This window comes from Saccopteryx bilineata, chromosome 10 (genome assembly GCF_036850765.1).
Source record: "Saccopteryx bilineata isolate mSacBil1 chromosome 10, mSacBil1_pri_phased_curated, whole genome shotgun sequence".
Classification (NCBI taxonomy): domain Eukaryota; kingdom Metazoa; phylum Chordata; class Mammalia; order Chiroptera; family Emballonuridae; genus Saccopteryx; species Saccopteryx bilineata.
Genome location: NC_089499.1, coordinates 68211379 through 68227528, shown reverse-complemented (window position 1 = coordinate 68227528; position 16150 = coordinate 68211379). Strand labels below are relative to the sequence as shown.

Below are 16150 nucleotides of genomic sequence, written 5' to 3'. Positions count from 1 at the left end.
AATTAAGAAAACAGTCTCCTTCACTATGCAACAGAAACAATAATGTACCTAAGAATAAATTTAACCAAAGAAGTTAAAGATTTGTACTCGGAAAATTATAAAACATTGTGAAAGAAAATCAAGGAAGATACAAACAAGTGGAAGCATATACCGTGTTCATGGATAGGAAGAATAAACATCATTAAAATGTCTATATTACCCAAAGCAATCTATAAATTCAATGCAATTCTTATTAAAATACCAATGACATACTTCAAGGATATTGAACAAATTTCCAAAAATTTATATGAAACCAAAAAAGAACATGAATAGCCTCAGCAATCCTGAAAAAGAAAAATAAAGTGGGAGGTATCACACTTCCTAATATCAAGTTATACTACAAGGCCATCCTACTCAAAACAGCCTGGTACTGGCATAAGGACAGGCATACAGATCAACAGAACAGAACAGAGAACCCAGAAAGAAACCCACACCTATATGGACAATTGGTATTTGACAAAGGAGGCAAGAGCATACAATGGAGTAAAGACAGTCTCTTTAACCAATGGTGTTGGGAAAATTGGACAGCTACCTGCAAAAAAATGAAATTTGATCATCAACTTAAACCATTCACAAAAGTAAACTCAAAATGGATAAATGACTTAAAATGTAAGTCATGAAACCATAAACATCTTGGAAGAAAACATAGGCAGTAAACTCTCCGATATCTCTCATAGCAATATTTTTGCTGATTTATCTCTACAGGCAAGTGAAATAAAGAACAGGATGAACAATTGGGACTATATTACACTAAAAAGCTTTTGCACAGCAAAAGACACCATTAACAAAGATGACACAAACCAATGACAAAGAAAAAATTCTCAAGGCAGCCAGGGAAAAGAAGAGTACAACATATAAAGGAAGGCCTATTAGATTATCATCAGATTTCTCAGCAGAAACTCTACAAGCTAGAAGAGAGTGGACCCCAATATTTAAAGCCCTGAAAGAGAGGAACTTTCAGCCAAGAATACTATACCCATCAAAGCTATCCTTCAAGTATGAAGGAGATATAAAAACATTCACAAATACAGAAAAGATGAGAGAATTTATCAACAGAAAGCCCCCACTCCAGGAAATACTAAGGGGGGTTTTCCAACCAGATTCAAAGAACAAAAGAAAACAACACCACAAGTAACAGCTCCACCAAGAACACAATAAAACCAAACTTAAACTGTGACAACAAAGGAAAAAAAGGGGGGAGAGGATGGAGATTAACAGTAGCAAAGGATGATGAAGTGCAGAAATACTTATAAGATAGGGTACTACAATGAATATGGTAGGTACCCTTTTCATTACTTAATGGTAACCACCCTTAAAAAAACCACCACAAAAACACTTGACTTAAAAAAGGTAGCAACAGAGGAAAGAAGTATGGAACACAAACAAACAAAAACAAATGATAGAAAAACAAAAGAGAAGAATCAAACTAGATACAAAACTAACAGAAAGCAATTTATAAAATGGCAGTAGGGAACCCACAAGTGTCAATAATTACACTAAATGTAAATGGATTAAACTTACCAATAAAAAGACACAGAGTAGCAGAATGGATTAAAAAAGAAAATCCAACTATATGCTGCCTACAAGAAACACATCTAAGCAACAAGGATAAAAACAAATTCAAAGTGAAAGGCTGGAAAACAATACTCCAAGCAAACAACACCCAAAAAAAAGCAGGCGTAGCAATACTCATATCTAATAATGCTGACTACAAGACAGAAAAAGTACTCAGAGACAAAAATGGTCATTTCATAATGATTAAGGGGAAGTTGAATCAAGAAGACATAACAATCCTTAATATATATGCACCAAACCAAGGAGCACCAAAATATATAAGACAGCTACTTATTGACCTTAAAACAAAAACTAACAAAAATACAATCATACTTGGAGACCTCAATACACCGCTGACGGCTCTAGATCGGTCATCCAAACAGAGAATCAATAAAGATATAGTGGCCTTAAACGAAATACTAGAACACCTGGATATGATAGACATCTACAGGACACTTCATCCCAAAGCGACAGAGTATACATTTTTCTCTAGTGTACATGGAACATTCTCAAGAATTGACCATATGTTGGGCCACAAAGACAATATCAGCAAATTTAGAAAAATTGAAATTGTACCAAGCATATTTTCTGATCATAAAGCCTTGAAACTAGAATTCAACTGCAAAAAAGAGGGGGAAAAACCCACAAAAATGTGGAAACTAAACAACATACTACTAAAAAATGAATGGGTCAAAGAAGAAATAAGTGCAGAAATCAAAAGATATATACAGACAAATGAAAATGAAAATACGACATATCAGAATCTCTGGGATGCAGCAAAAGCAGTAATAAGAGGAAAGTTCATATCACTTCAGGCCTATATGAACAAACAAGAGAGAGCCGAAGTAAACCACTTAACTTCACACCTTAAGGAACTAGAAAAAGAAGAACAAAGACAACCCAAAACCAGCCGAAGAAAGGAGATAATAAAAATCAGAGCAGAAATAAATGAAATAGAGAACAGAAAAACTATAGAAAAAAATCAATAAAACAAGGAGCTGGTTCTTTGAAAAGATCAACAAAATTGACAAACCCTTGGCAAGACTCACCAAGGAAAAAAGACACAGGACTCAAATAAATAAGATCCAAAATGAAAGAGGAGAGATCACCACAGACATCATAGAAATACAAAGAATTATTGTAGAATACTATGAAAAATTATATGCCACCAAATACAACAATCTAGAAGAAATGGATAAATTCCTAGAACAATACAACCTTCCTAGACTGAGTCATGAAGAAGCAGAAAGCCTAAACAGACCAATCAGCAGGGAGGAAATAGAAAAAACTATTAAAAATCTCCCCAAAAATAAAAGTCCAGGCCCAGACGGTTATACTAGTGAATTCTATCAAACATTCAAAGAAGACTTGGTTCCTATTCTACTCAAAGTCTTCCAAAAAATTGAAGAAGAAGCAATACTTCCAAGCACATTTTATGAGGCCAACATAACCCTCATACCAAAACCTGGCAAGGATGGCACAAAGAAAGAAAACTACAGACCAATATCTCTAATGAATACAGATGCTAAAATACTAAACAAAATACTGGCAAACCGAATACAACAACATATTAAAAAAATAATACATCATGATCAAATGGGATTCATCCCAGAATCTCAAGGATGGTTCAACATATGCAAAACGGTTAACGTAATACACCATATCAACAAAACAAAGAACAAAAACCACATGATCTTATCAATAGATGCAGAAAAGGCTTTTGATAAAATACAACACAATTTTATGTTTAAGACTCTCAACAAAATGGGTATAGAAGGAAAATATCTCAACATGATAAAGGCCATATATGATAAACCATCAGCCAACATCATATTAAACGGCATAAAACTGAGGACTTTCTACCTTAAATCAGGAACAAGACAGGGTTGTCCACTCTCTCCACTCTTATTCAACGTGGTGCTAGAAGTTCTGGCCAGAGCAATCAGACAAGACAAAGAAATAAAAGGCATCCATATCGGAAAAGAAGAAGTAAAGCTATCACTTTTTGCTGATGATATGATCCTATACATTGAAAACCCGAAGGACTCCACAAAGAAGATTATTAGAAACAATAAACCAATACAGTAAGGTCGCAGGATACAAAATTAACATACAAAAGTCCATAGCCTTTCTATATGCCAACAATGAAATATTAGAAAACCAACTCAAAAAAATAATCCCCTTCACGATTGCAACAAAAAAAATAAAATACCTAGGAATAAACATAACAAAGAACGTAAAGGACCTATATAATGAAAATTACAAAGCATTGTTAAGGGAAATCGAAAAAGATACAATGAGATGGAAAAATATTCCTTGTTCTTGGATAGGAAGAATAAATATAATCAAAATGGCCATATTACCCAAAGCAATATACAAATTTAATGCAATTCCCATCAAAATCCCTATGAGATTTTTTAAAGAAATGGAACAAAAAATCATCAGATTTATATGGAACTATAAAAAACCCCGAATAGCCAAAACAATCCTAAGGAAAAAGGATGAAGCTGGGGGCATTACAATACCTGACTTTAAACTATATTATAGGGCCACGATAATCAAAACAGCATGGTATTGGCAAAAAAATAGACACTCAGACCAATGGAACAGAATAGAAAGCCCAGAAATAAAACCACATATATATGGTCAAATAATCTTTGATAAAGGGGCCAACAACACACAATGGAGAAAAGAAAGCCTCTTCAACAAATGGTGTTGGGAAAACTGGAAAGTCACATGCAAAAGAATGAAACTCGACTACAGCCTGTCCCCGTGTACTAAAATTAATTCAAAATGGATCAAAGACCTAAATATAAGACCTGAAACAATAAAGTACATAGAAGAAGACATAGGTACTAAAATCATGGACCTGGGTTTTAAAGAACATTTTATGAACTTGACTCCAATGGCAAGAGAAGTGAAGGCAAAGATAAATGAATGGGACTACATCAGAATTAAAAGTTTTTGCTCAGCAAGAGAAACTGATATCAAAATAAACAGACAGCCAACTATATGGGAACTGATATTTTCAAACGACAGCTCAGATAAGGGCCTAATATCCAAAATTTACAAAGAACTCATAAAACTCAACAACAAACAAACAAACAATCCAATAAAAAAATGGGAAGAGGACATGAACAGACACTTCTCCCAGGAAGAGATACAAATGGCCAACAGATATATGAAAAGATGCTCAGCTTCATTAGTTATTAGAGAAATGCAAATCAAAACTACAATGAGATACCACCTCACTCCTTTTAGATTAGCTATTATCAACAAGACGGGTAATAGCAAATGTTGGAGAGGCTGTGGAGAAAAAGGAACCCTCATTCACTGTTGGTGGGACTGTAAAGTAGTACAACCATTATGGAGGAAAGTATGGTGGTTCCTCAAAAAACTGCAAATAGAACTACCTTATGACCCAGCAATCCCTCTACTGGGTATATACCCCAAAACCTCAGAAACATTGATACGTGAAGACACATGTAGCCCCATGTTCATTGCAGCACTGTTCACAGTGGCCAAGACATGGAAACAACCAAAAAGCCCTTCAATAGAAGACTGGATAAAGAAGATGTGGCACATATACACTATGGAATACTACTCAGCCATAAGAAATGATGACATCAGATCATTTACAGCAAAATGGTGGGATCTTGATAACATTATAAGGAGTGAAATAAGCAAATCAGAAAAAAACAAGAACTACATGATTCCATACATTGGTGGAACATAAAAATGAGACTAAGAGACAAGGACAAGAGTGTGGTGGTTACCAAGGGTGGGGGGGGAGGGAGGACATGGGAGGGAGGGAGGGAGAGAGTTAGGGGGAGGGGGAGGGGCACAGAGAACTAGATAGAGGGTGACGGATGACAATCTGACTTTGGGGGAGGGGTTTGCAACATAATTTGATGACAAAATAACCTAGACATGTTTTCTTTGAATATATGTACCATGATTTATTAATGTCATCCCATTACCATTAATAAAAATTTATTAAAAAAAAAAAAAGACACCATTAACAAAATAAGAAGACAATCCACACAGTGGGAGAATATATTCACCAATACCTCTGATAAGGGGTATAATAACCAAAATTTATAAAGAACTTCTAAAACTCAACACCAGGAAGACAAACAATCCAATCAAAAATGGGCAAGGCCCTGGCAGGTTGGCTCAGCAGTAGAACGTCGGCCTGGTGTGTGGGGGACCTGGGTTTGATTCCCGGCCAGGGCACATGGGGGAAGCGCCCATTTGCTTCTCCACCCCCCCTTCCTCTCTGTCTCTCTCTTCCCCTCCCACAGCAAGGCTCCATTGGAGCAAGGATGGCCCGGGCGCTGGGGATGGCTCCTTGGCCTCTGCCCCAGGCACTGGAGTGGCTCTGGTTGTGGCAGAGCCATGCCCCGGAGGGGCAGAGCATCGCCCCCTGGTGGGCAGAGCATTGCCCCTGGTGGGCGTGCTGGGTGGATCCTGGTCGGGCGCATGCAGGAGTCTGTCTGACTGTCTCTCCCCATTTCCAGCTTCAGAAAAGTACAAAAAAAAATGGGCAAAAGAAATGAATAGACACTTCTCCAAAGAGGACATACAGATGGCCAATAGGCATATGAAAAAAAATGTTCATCACTAATCATTAGAGAAATGCAAATTAAAACCACAATAAGATACCACCTCACACCTGTCAGAATGGCGCTTATTATAATAACAACACATAGTAAGTGCTGGAGAGAGTGCAGAGAAAAGGGAACCCTCCTGCACTGCTGGTGGGAATGCAGACTGGTGCAGCCACTGTGGAAAACAATATGGAGATTCCTCAAAAAATTAAAAATGGAACTGCCCTTTGACCCAGCTTTCCCACTTTTAGGAATATATCCTATGAATACCAAATCACTGATTCAAAAGAAAATATGCACTCTCATGTTTATTACAGCATTGTTTACAATAGCCAAGATCTGGAAATAGCCCTAGGGTCTGTCAGTGGATGAATGGATTAAAAAGCAGTGGTACATATATGCACAACAGAATACTACACAGCCATGAAGAAGAAGGAAATCTTACCTTTTGCGACAACATGGATGGACCTGGAAACTATCATGCTAAGTGAAATAAGCCAGGCAGAGAAAGAAAAATATCATATGACCTCACTCATTTGAGGAATCCAATGAACAATGTGAACTGAGCAACAGAACAGAGGCAGAGGCAGGATCAAAGGGACCAGAGGGAAAGTGGTCAGAGGGAAAGTAGAAGAGAAGATGGGATCAGAGAAGGGGAAGAGATTAATGAAATTATATATACATAACACAGCATTATAGAGAGCAGGACAGCAAATCCTAGAGGGAAGAGGGGAAGGCATTGGGGGGAGGGAGCATGGGGGCCAGAGGGGGAATAAACCGGTGGGGGGAGATATATTCAGTGGGACACTTGAATCTATGTAAACACAAATTAAAATCATAAAAAAGAAGTGGAAACAACTCACATAACTGTAAGCTGGTGAACAGACTAAAAATAGTGGCATTGTCCATACAAGGCAGTGCTATTTAGCAATAAAATGAAATGCAGTATATAGAGAATTAAAATGCATGATCATATAAAAACTTGGACATAAACATTCATAGCAGCTTTATTAATTAGAGTCAAAAAGTGTAAACAACTCAAATGTCACTTGATGAGTGAATACATAACACATGGTATAGCTATATTGTCAAATATTACTTAGCCATTAAAAGGAATGAAGTGCTGACATATGTTACAACATACATGAATCTTGAAAATATTAAGCTCAGTGAAAAAAGCCGGACCAAAAGGACATATTTCCATATAGACAGAAAGTAGATCAGTGGTTGCCAAGGTCTTGGGGGCGGGGGTTGGGATATGGGCAGTGGTGCTAATGGGTGTGGAGTTTCTTTATGAGTTATTTCTTATTTTGTTACTTACACTTTTTTTTAAGTGAGAGGGGAAAAGAACAAATTTTTGTGGTATGGGAATAAATAAAGAAATCGATTAAAAATAACTAAAAAAGGGAATGAAATACTGATACTTGCTAAAGCATGGATGGATCTGAAAAGCACTACGCGAGGTGAAAGCAGCCAGTCACAGAAACCGCACAGTTTATGATTCCATTGACATAACATGTCCAGGTGAGGCACGTCCACAGAGACAGAAAGACAGATGGTGGTTGCTTAGAGCTGGGGAAGTTTGGAGAGGGTAAGGGGGAAACAGGGCAGTGGAAGTGACTGATGGTGGGCACAGAAGTTCTTTTTAAGACAACAAAAACCTTCTCAAGTTGTTAGAGTGATAAATGCACAACTCCGTAAATACTCTGAAAGCCATTGAATTGTATACTTTAAACAAGTGAACTTCATGAAATGTGGATGTATCCCAGTAAAGCTGTTACCAAGATAAGGTTAAAAAACAACAGAACACATCTCAACCTTTCACCTTTGCTAAATATTCTACAAAGAGCATACCATACCTATATTTTTAATAAATGGTGTTCAGATTTCTCTTATTTGGAAAAAATACCTATAATACAAAACAAAGTAAAAATAAAAGCAGGAAAACAGTAGTGCGCATGAACTCCATTGTGAAACTGAATGCATGCATAGAGAAAAAAAAAAACTAGAGGAAAAAGATCAAAGTACTGACCTCTGGGTTGATCTCTGGGCTGGGATCTGGATGATTTACATTAACTTGGGGGAGGGCTTTCATTCTGTATCAGCACATTTTACTTTCTGATTTTGAAATGCACATGTAATCACACAAGAGGTCTTTCAGTGAAGGAAATGTGCGCATCGCTGCCTTCTTGGCTGCCCAGTTCCAGGGCTGCCTCTCAGGTTGTTCAAGTGGTTGACTGAACAAGGGCATTTGGCTGAGGCAGGGGGTGGGGTTATAAGCCAGGCTGGGCTCTGCTGGGCAAGCCAGGCCTGATGGCTCTAAGGAAAGAGTCCTTTTCCTCTCAGCCACAGAATAATGCACTGAGGGCAAGTGGCAGCCTGCCCGCCCCCTCCCCAAAGGCTACCCACCAGGTCTCTCCGGTATAGCCTCCAGATACAGTCTGTTATCCAAACATACCCATCACACTGTTTATAAGAAAGTTTTTTTAAAAAAAGAATGAAGAAGTAGCAGGGAAAACCAATGTAATATAATCAGAACTCAAGTACTTTTAAAAGTCATTCAAGGTAGCATAATAAAATTGGATTTAAAGGAAGGAAAACAGTGTTTGGCACAAATGAGTTAGGGAAGAGCCCTAACTCCAACAACCCTTAGACTGTTTCCCACCTTAGTAGTCCCCAATTTATGTATAATGCTTATGCAGCAAATGAAATTGCTTGTTATCCATTGCCAAATAGGTCCATATTTGGTATTTCATTCACCACACTTTCCACAGAAGAGAAGACACGGTGGTATGCAAGTGTATGGTGCAGCTTTCCCGGTGCAAAGCTTTAGATCTGAATCCACTGAGAAGCCTAAGAAGGAGTGCCTCTATCTATTTTGCTCACACCAGTGTCCTTCCAAACCAGGAAACTGCTCAAACAGAAAACCTCTATTAATTTATATTCCATCTCTACATTCGTTCAATTTGGGCTGACGTTTCAACGTGTTTAGGGTGATGATGGCTCAATCAGTAAGAAATTCAGATTATGAGATCTGAATTACAAGGATTGCTCTGCCACTCCGGCTCACCTTCCAGGTTTTTGTTTATGCTTCTATTCCATGTTTGGCCTCATTACAGAAAGCAATGTTGGTTTTCAGGGCTCTAACGCCCACTCAGGCCCTCCACATTTGTGGCTCCTTTGAGGAGCCTCTGCGCCACCTCGCCGGCAGCTGTCGTCAAGTACCAAAAGCTACAGAATCAATATTAATATTTTAAGCGGCTTGAAGAACATTTTATTAATTTGGGTTAAAGTGTGCAGAGAACTTTTGAGAATAATCTCTGTACTGTGTGATTGGAATAAAACCAGGATGGCCCTTGGCATTGTATTGTAAATGCAAAGGGAAGGAAAACATGGATTCCCTGACATTCCACCACACCTGTGGGGAAAGGGGTGAATGGCTAGCCAGGTACAGGAAGAGAAAAGCCAAAATAAACCTTTTCTTAGAGTAATAAGCTATTTGCGGGCATTTGTCCCCACGGAAACTACCTCTCCTATGTAAATGCATGTGGTTAATACATGTGACTCTGGACAGAGAGATGGCGGATAAACACTAGAAAATATAGGAATGTCTTTTAATATGTAAAGAGACATCTTTCTACCATTGTGTTGACTTATAAATTTTGTTTTCTCCAAAATGATGTATGGCTTGCAAATTGAACATGGTCCTACCATGTTAAAGGACATATGACTATAACCAATAGTGGTAAAAGGCACCTAATTGCAATTTTTGCTTCTGTACTTCCCACTTACAAAACTATAAAAACTAGGTAGAACAAAGGGCCGGGGCACTCTCCCTCAGATTTATGTCAGAGTTGCCACCGCTTGGCCAAGCTAGACAATAAGCTTTGATGTGCAATCGGATTTTGTTCCTGTCTTCAACATGTCAAATCCCTCCAGATTAGGCTTAACACCTTCTGTCCTAAACACTTTTCCACCCCAGGATATCACCCAATGAACTCATGTTTATCTTCCCAGCCTCAGCTTGAATGCTGATCTCTGATCTGGGTGAGTGCCCCTCACAGCAATGTCATCTTTTCGTCTTGAACACTCATCACATTGAAAATTGCCTGTTTAATGCCTTACACCTTGCCTCCAGATCACAGGCTCCATGAGTGCAGGGGCCACTGGTCTTATCAATGTTTTATTTCCAACTGCTTAGGAGGGTGCCTGGCTCATGGTGGGTACTCAATAAACCTGTTAATTGAGTTTAGATTTACATGGAAACGTAAGAGCTACCCATGGCCCTACAAATGGAGAGACTTCACTCATTAAAAAAAGAATAGGTGCAAAGGGAAGGGGGATGAGGGGACGGGATCAGAGAAGGCGAAGGGATTAGTGAAACTATATATACCTAACACAGAGATACAGATAACAGGACAGCAAGTCCTAGGGGAAGGGGGAGAGCGTTACAGGGAGGGTGAAAGAGGGGTATAAAAAGGGACACAGGGGTGGGGGGGAGAGAGTTATCTTCAACGGGACACTTGAATCCATGCAAACACAGTAAATTAAAATTAATAAAAAAGAATAGGTGCAGTTAAAAGAGCGCTTGAAATTTATTGAGAGCCAAAAAACAGAAAAGATTGGAACCTACTCTGAGGACTAGAAGCGTTTTCCAAAGAAGGAGAGGGTAGAAAACTGAGACTGGTATTGGATTGGAGCCAATCTTTGAATAAAAATATAACCACATTGGGATAAAATGGTTGAGACTGGGAAGGCCATCAGATGACTCAGTGTATGCTGTTTCTCTTACAGTTAGGGACACTGTGGGCTACACAAGAAGGTGACTTGTGAGCTCTCTGGAGCTGAACCCCCTTCATTTTAATTTGACCTGATTCAATAGGTCTCCACAGGAGCAGCAGGGATTATCCAAGACATAGTTGTCCTAAATGGCTTAGTTCTCTAAAGCCCCTTCCACAGTGCTCTGGGACATTCAGAAAGCAGTTCTATTTCTATTACTTGGAGATATGCTGGGGGCAGGAGAGACCCGAACTCATTTGCCTGGTGGATTTGCTCTGTTTCTATTTCTAAAACAGAATACTTAAGTCTTTTACTGATTAACTGCAAGAGTGCAGAGGATGTCACCAGTTACTGACATTCTTCATTTTCATTTTGAAGGCCATTTTCCATGCATGCTACTATGCAGTTTCAGAGAGACTAAAGAATTAAAATAAGTAACTTAAGATACATTGCAGAGCAATACAAAAAATGCAAACATTATATTTACATGATAAAGATCAGATTATGTTCAAGCTGAAGAAGAATTTTCAAAAGCCTACGGTCAATGTTGTCTTGTGGAAAGGAGACCATCCAGAGGAATTTCATTTCCTTCCATAACAATGAAACTTATGGAGCAGATTCAGCGATTCCACCCAAGCAAGCGACATGGCAAAGGGGAGGGGACATGCATTATCAGTGGCCAAGGGCATGTCCCAAAGCAATTTTAGCAATCAGAAATTGAATTCATCTATTTTATCTTGAAGATTTACATGGATTTTATATTCTTTCTCATAATATACCTTTGCTTTTCTTTCTAAAAATTCACACCATGTTTTGTGGTTGTTGTTTCTCACAATCTCTTAGGACACCTCCCAATACCCTGATGAGGCGAGTGCATTACCCAGTATAAAAAGCACAAATGGGCCCTGGCCGGTTGGCTCAGCGGTAGAGCATCGGCCTGGCGTGCGGGGGACCCGGGTTCGATTCCTGGCCAGGGCACATAGGAGAAGCGCCCATTTGCTTCTCCACCCCCCCGCCCCCCTCCTTCCTCTCTGTCTCTCTCTTCCCCTCCCGCAGCCGAGGCTCCATTGGAGCAAGGATGGCCCGGGCGCTGGGGATGGCTCCTTGGCCTCTGCCCCAGGCGCTGGAGTGGCTCTGGTCGCGGCAGAGCGAGGCCCAGGAGGGGCAGAGCATCCCCCGTGGTGGGCAGAGCGTCGCCCCTGGTGGGCATGCCGGTGGATCCCGGTCGGTCGGGCGCATGCGGGAGTCTGTCTGACTGTCTCTTCCCCGTTTCCAGCTTCAGAAAAAAAAAAAAAAAAAAAAGCACAAATGTACCTGTAGGGAATACATTCATATAATGTACATAGACTTCAGAAAAGCTTTTAGCTGAGTAAAATAAGAGTTTCTCATGAGTAAATGATTAGATATGGTAGGCTATGTATAGATTCTTCTAGAGTCTCATAGAGATTCCTATCATAGCACATGCCACACTACACTGAATTTCTCATTTCTCACGTTTATTCAACCATTGTGGTCATGGGGCAATTAAGCCACTTATGGTCATTCCACTATCCCCCCCCCACCACATGCTTGGTTTAGGAAAAGGAGTGCTAGTTTTGGTGATTCAGCCCCAAGGGGGAGGAGGCTTCTTGGAAACTTCACCTGGAACTGGTCAAGCCACCTTGCTACCAATTTGAGGATGAAGCCAACACAAAGATTCAATTTATGAAAGACAATTACCAAGAAGGGAAGCTGGAGCCTTGAAGCAGTGTATGGGAGTGGGCTTCCCTCACTCAGGAAGCTCACTTTTTTGAGGTTATGTTTCCTTATTGAGCCATTAACTTGTGCCTTTTCTGTTTCTTTAGGAGATCTTTAACAACACTCTACATTAGACTACAAGTTTTGTCATTGTCAGGATGTGTGATTTATTTGTCTTTGTATCCCAGAGGTGAATATAGTCTCTTACGTATAGTAAGGGCCTAATTCATATATGTGAGAATAAACTGAGTGGATTATCAAACTTAAGATGTACACAGTAGAGTTCTCTATTAACTCTAGGCCTCCTAGACATCTAATATCCAAATGAGCAACCAATTACAGATACTATGACATGAAGGTAGGTGGGGTGTTGGCTTCAAAGCAAGTACTATATTTGACCTCACTATGTTATTAATATTGTACATGCCAAACAGCAATACAAAGACATACAGAACCCATGAGAGGTAAGCATGGACATGGCTGGCTATAGAACAGTTGGAAACAATGCACAGTAATTCTTCTGTTCAAAGGAGGCCCGGCAGTGGCTGAGTTGTGGCACTCGTCATCCAATACAGAGTGCCAGAGGAGCAGCACCAGTGCCCCAGGGACATGCAGTAGCGACTGGCTGTGGAGACTGTCCTGATGACACAGGGGGGTGTCTACAGGGGTGAAACAGAAGGCTGGGTCAGTGGATAGCCAGGGGCCACTGCCGCCATCGAGGCCATACACATGCAGGTTCCCATTAGATTCGGTCAGACGGTAAAGGAACAGCGGAGCCAAAAACTAGTGGGCAATACCTTTATTCTAGCCTCGCACCTGGCCGGTGAGTAAAAACACACTGGGCACCAAAACCCACTCATTCAATGCTCACAAAGCTACTAACACATCCGAGTTTTCCTAGAATCAAAGACCCCACTAGCTCAGTCACCTCTAGTTCCCCATCTCCTTCTCTCTGCATAAACTGGCTTCTCCTTTAGCACCCCGCCATCTTGGCGGCCTCCTCTGCTAAAATGGCCTTCTTCCTCCTCCTCCTTCTTCTTAAAACTTTTTTTTGGTGTGAAACCCCTCCTCCAGCACACATTAGCATAACAATGACCCTTCCCAAGCAGAAAGGTAAATAGCCATTTCACCCGGGCAGCATCATTCATGTGGGCAGCACCATTTTTAACAAAGTAAGCATAAAAATCATATTTTACTAACTTATTTGCCCAAGAGTAAGCCTACCCCATGTCATCCGTGAACTGCTCAGAGTACAGAGGGGCTCTGAGGTGAGCACAGACTCAGGGTCCCCCGTAAGCACACAGGTATTCCTGAGAGAGAAAAGAAGCTACATGTCAGGCACTGACTTAGGGAGTCTCCCACCCATAAACCCATCCTAATATTTGCAACAACTCAGAAGTGTTATCACATCCCCATTTTCAAATGGGCCTAATGGAACAGTTACTCCCATTAAGTATATAATCTATTTAATGTTAAATACAACAGAAAATGATGTAATGTAGCATTCTACCAGAGGTCCTTTCCTAGCAAAGTAAAGGTTCAGTGATAGGGAAATTTCAACAAGCAAGGAGGGGACCATTCCTCATCAGGTAGTGGAGAAGCCAACCCCCTTCCTGCTATTACTGCTCACCCCTGAGACCGTGAAGTATGGAGCACACTGTTCAGATAAGGTCTGGGGTTCTTCACAGAGTGGAGAAACAGGCTGGGCCGGTTTGGAGGTGTAGGACCTTAAATACGCATCTAATGCAGTTAAGCTGGAAAATAAAAGAGGCTTAAGGACATTTTCAGACTTACAAGCTTACATGGAGTCTGTTTATTAACCAGAGTATCACATTGTATCGCAGTTCCACGCACAACTGCCTGTGTGCCTGAGCACACACATACACGCACGCACACACAGGTCTCTGTGATTCTACCTAGAAGCACAGACAAGTCTATTCCTAAAAATGTTTTCTTCTGAGTTCTCTTAAAAGAAGTCAATTAGAAAATCCAGTGCAAATATATACTTTCCTATGAGATTTTTGCCCAATAATAGAATTCTGAAAAAATTTTAATGTATGAGCTTTATTATGTAGAACAGTGGTCAGAAAACTTTTTGGCTGAGAGAGCCATGAACACCACATATTTTAAAATGTAATTCCGTGAGAGCCATACAACAACCTGTGTACATACAATAAAAATTTGGTGTTGTCCGGGTGGGCAGCTGTGATTGGCTCCAGCCATTCACAACCATGAACATGAGCGGTAGGAAATGAATGGATTGTAATACATGAGAATGTTTTATATTTTTAACGTTATTCTTTTTTTTTATTAAAGATTTGTCTGCGAGCCAGATGCAGCCATCAAAAGAGCCACATCTGGCTCGTGAGCCATAGGTTCCTGACCCCTGATGTAGAAGATCATTTTAATATCATTTTCTTAATACTAGGATAAAAAAATGTAGATAACTACAGCTATTCTATGTTGATTTCTTGTTATGAAGCATCCAGTTAGCATTTAACCCTCACCAAAAACTATGAAATAGGTATTATTATTATTGTTACCTCTATTTTACAGATGGTACAATTGAGTGATAGGGAAGTGAAGAGAGTGACAGGTTAGATAATTCAGATCCTGGAGAGAGGCAGATACTGGGGTACCCAAAAGCCCTCAATAAAGGCAGAGCAGTGAGGTTAGCACTTGGTTCTAGGTGGAGTTGGGCACAAAGTAGGTCAAAAAAGACAAAAAGCCAAGTTCGTGTGAACAGCCGGGAATGAGAACACCAACAAGAAGGGCAAGGCATGGGGAAGAAGGCGAGTCTGGGGTCTCAGAACCTCAAACTCCACAGGAACGAGAAGAGTGCAAGAGGTCTGTGACACCTGTGAGTCTCCCAAGAAGGCGGGGCCATGACCATCTTCCTCACAGACACTTCCTTAGGGACTGTCGCACAGGTGGTATGTCCACAGGCACTCACAGAAAGCTTGCTGAAGCAGGCAAGAATGAAAGGGATTAGATACATGGTCCAGCATCCTAGGAAACAGGTGCTGGAGACACAGAGTCTGTAATTTCTTATTGTTGTTTGTTTCCTTGTTTGTTTTTTAATTTTTCAATTATAGTTTTCATTCAGTGTTATTTTGTGTTAGTTTTATATCTACAATATAGTGGTTAAACAATCATATACTTTAAAAAGGGACCCCCCGCTGATACTTCCAGTACCCACCTGACACCACACATAGTTATTACAGTATCATTCACTATATTCCCCATGTTGTACTTTATATCCCCATGACTGTGAGTCTGTTCTCAGTATCTATAAGCCTGTTTTTATTTTGTTTGTTCGTCTGTTTTGTTCTTTAGATTACACATATAAGTAAAATCACATGGTATTTGTCTTTCTCTGACGTACTTATTTCATTTAGCAAAATACCCTCTAGGTCATTCCATGTTGTTGC

At 40.0% G+C, this 16150-nt stretch overlaps 1 protein-coding gene across 2 annotated transcripts in view; it reads right to left on the bottom strand.

Annotated features, from left to right (window-relative positions):
• Positions 1 to 16150, bottom strand: part of FRMD4B (FERM domain containing 4B) — a 351637-nt gene that overhangs the window by 195071 nt on the left and 140416 nt on the right. Inside the window, exon 1 of one of the 2 annotated variants that reach the window (XM_066244558.1) lies at positions 14350 to 14367. The exons of the other annotated variant lie outside the window; for it this stretch is intronic. The gene's annotated coding sequence lies outside the window, so the exon portion shown is untranslated. Of the gene's footprint in view, positions 1 to 14349; positions 14368 to 16150 lie in introns of those variants that run through there. 2 annotated transcript variants of the gene reach the window in all.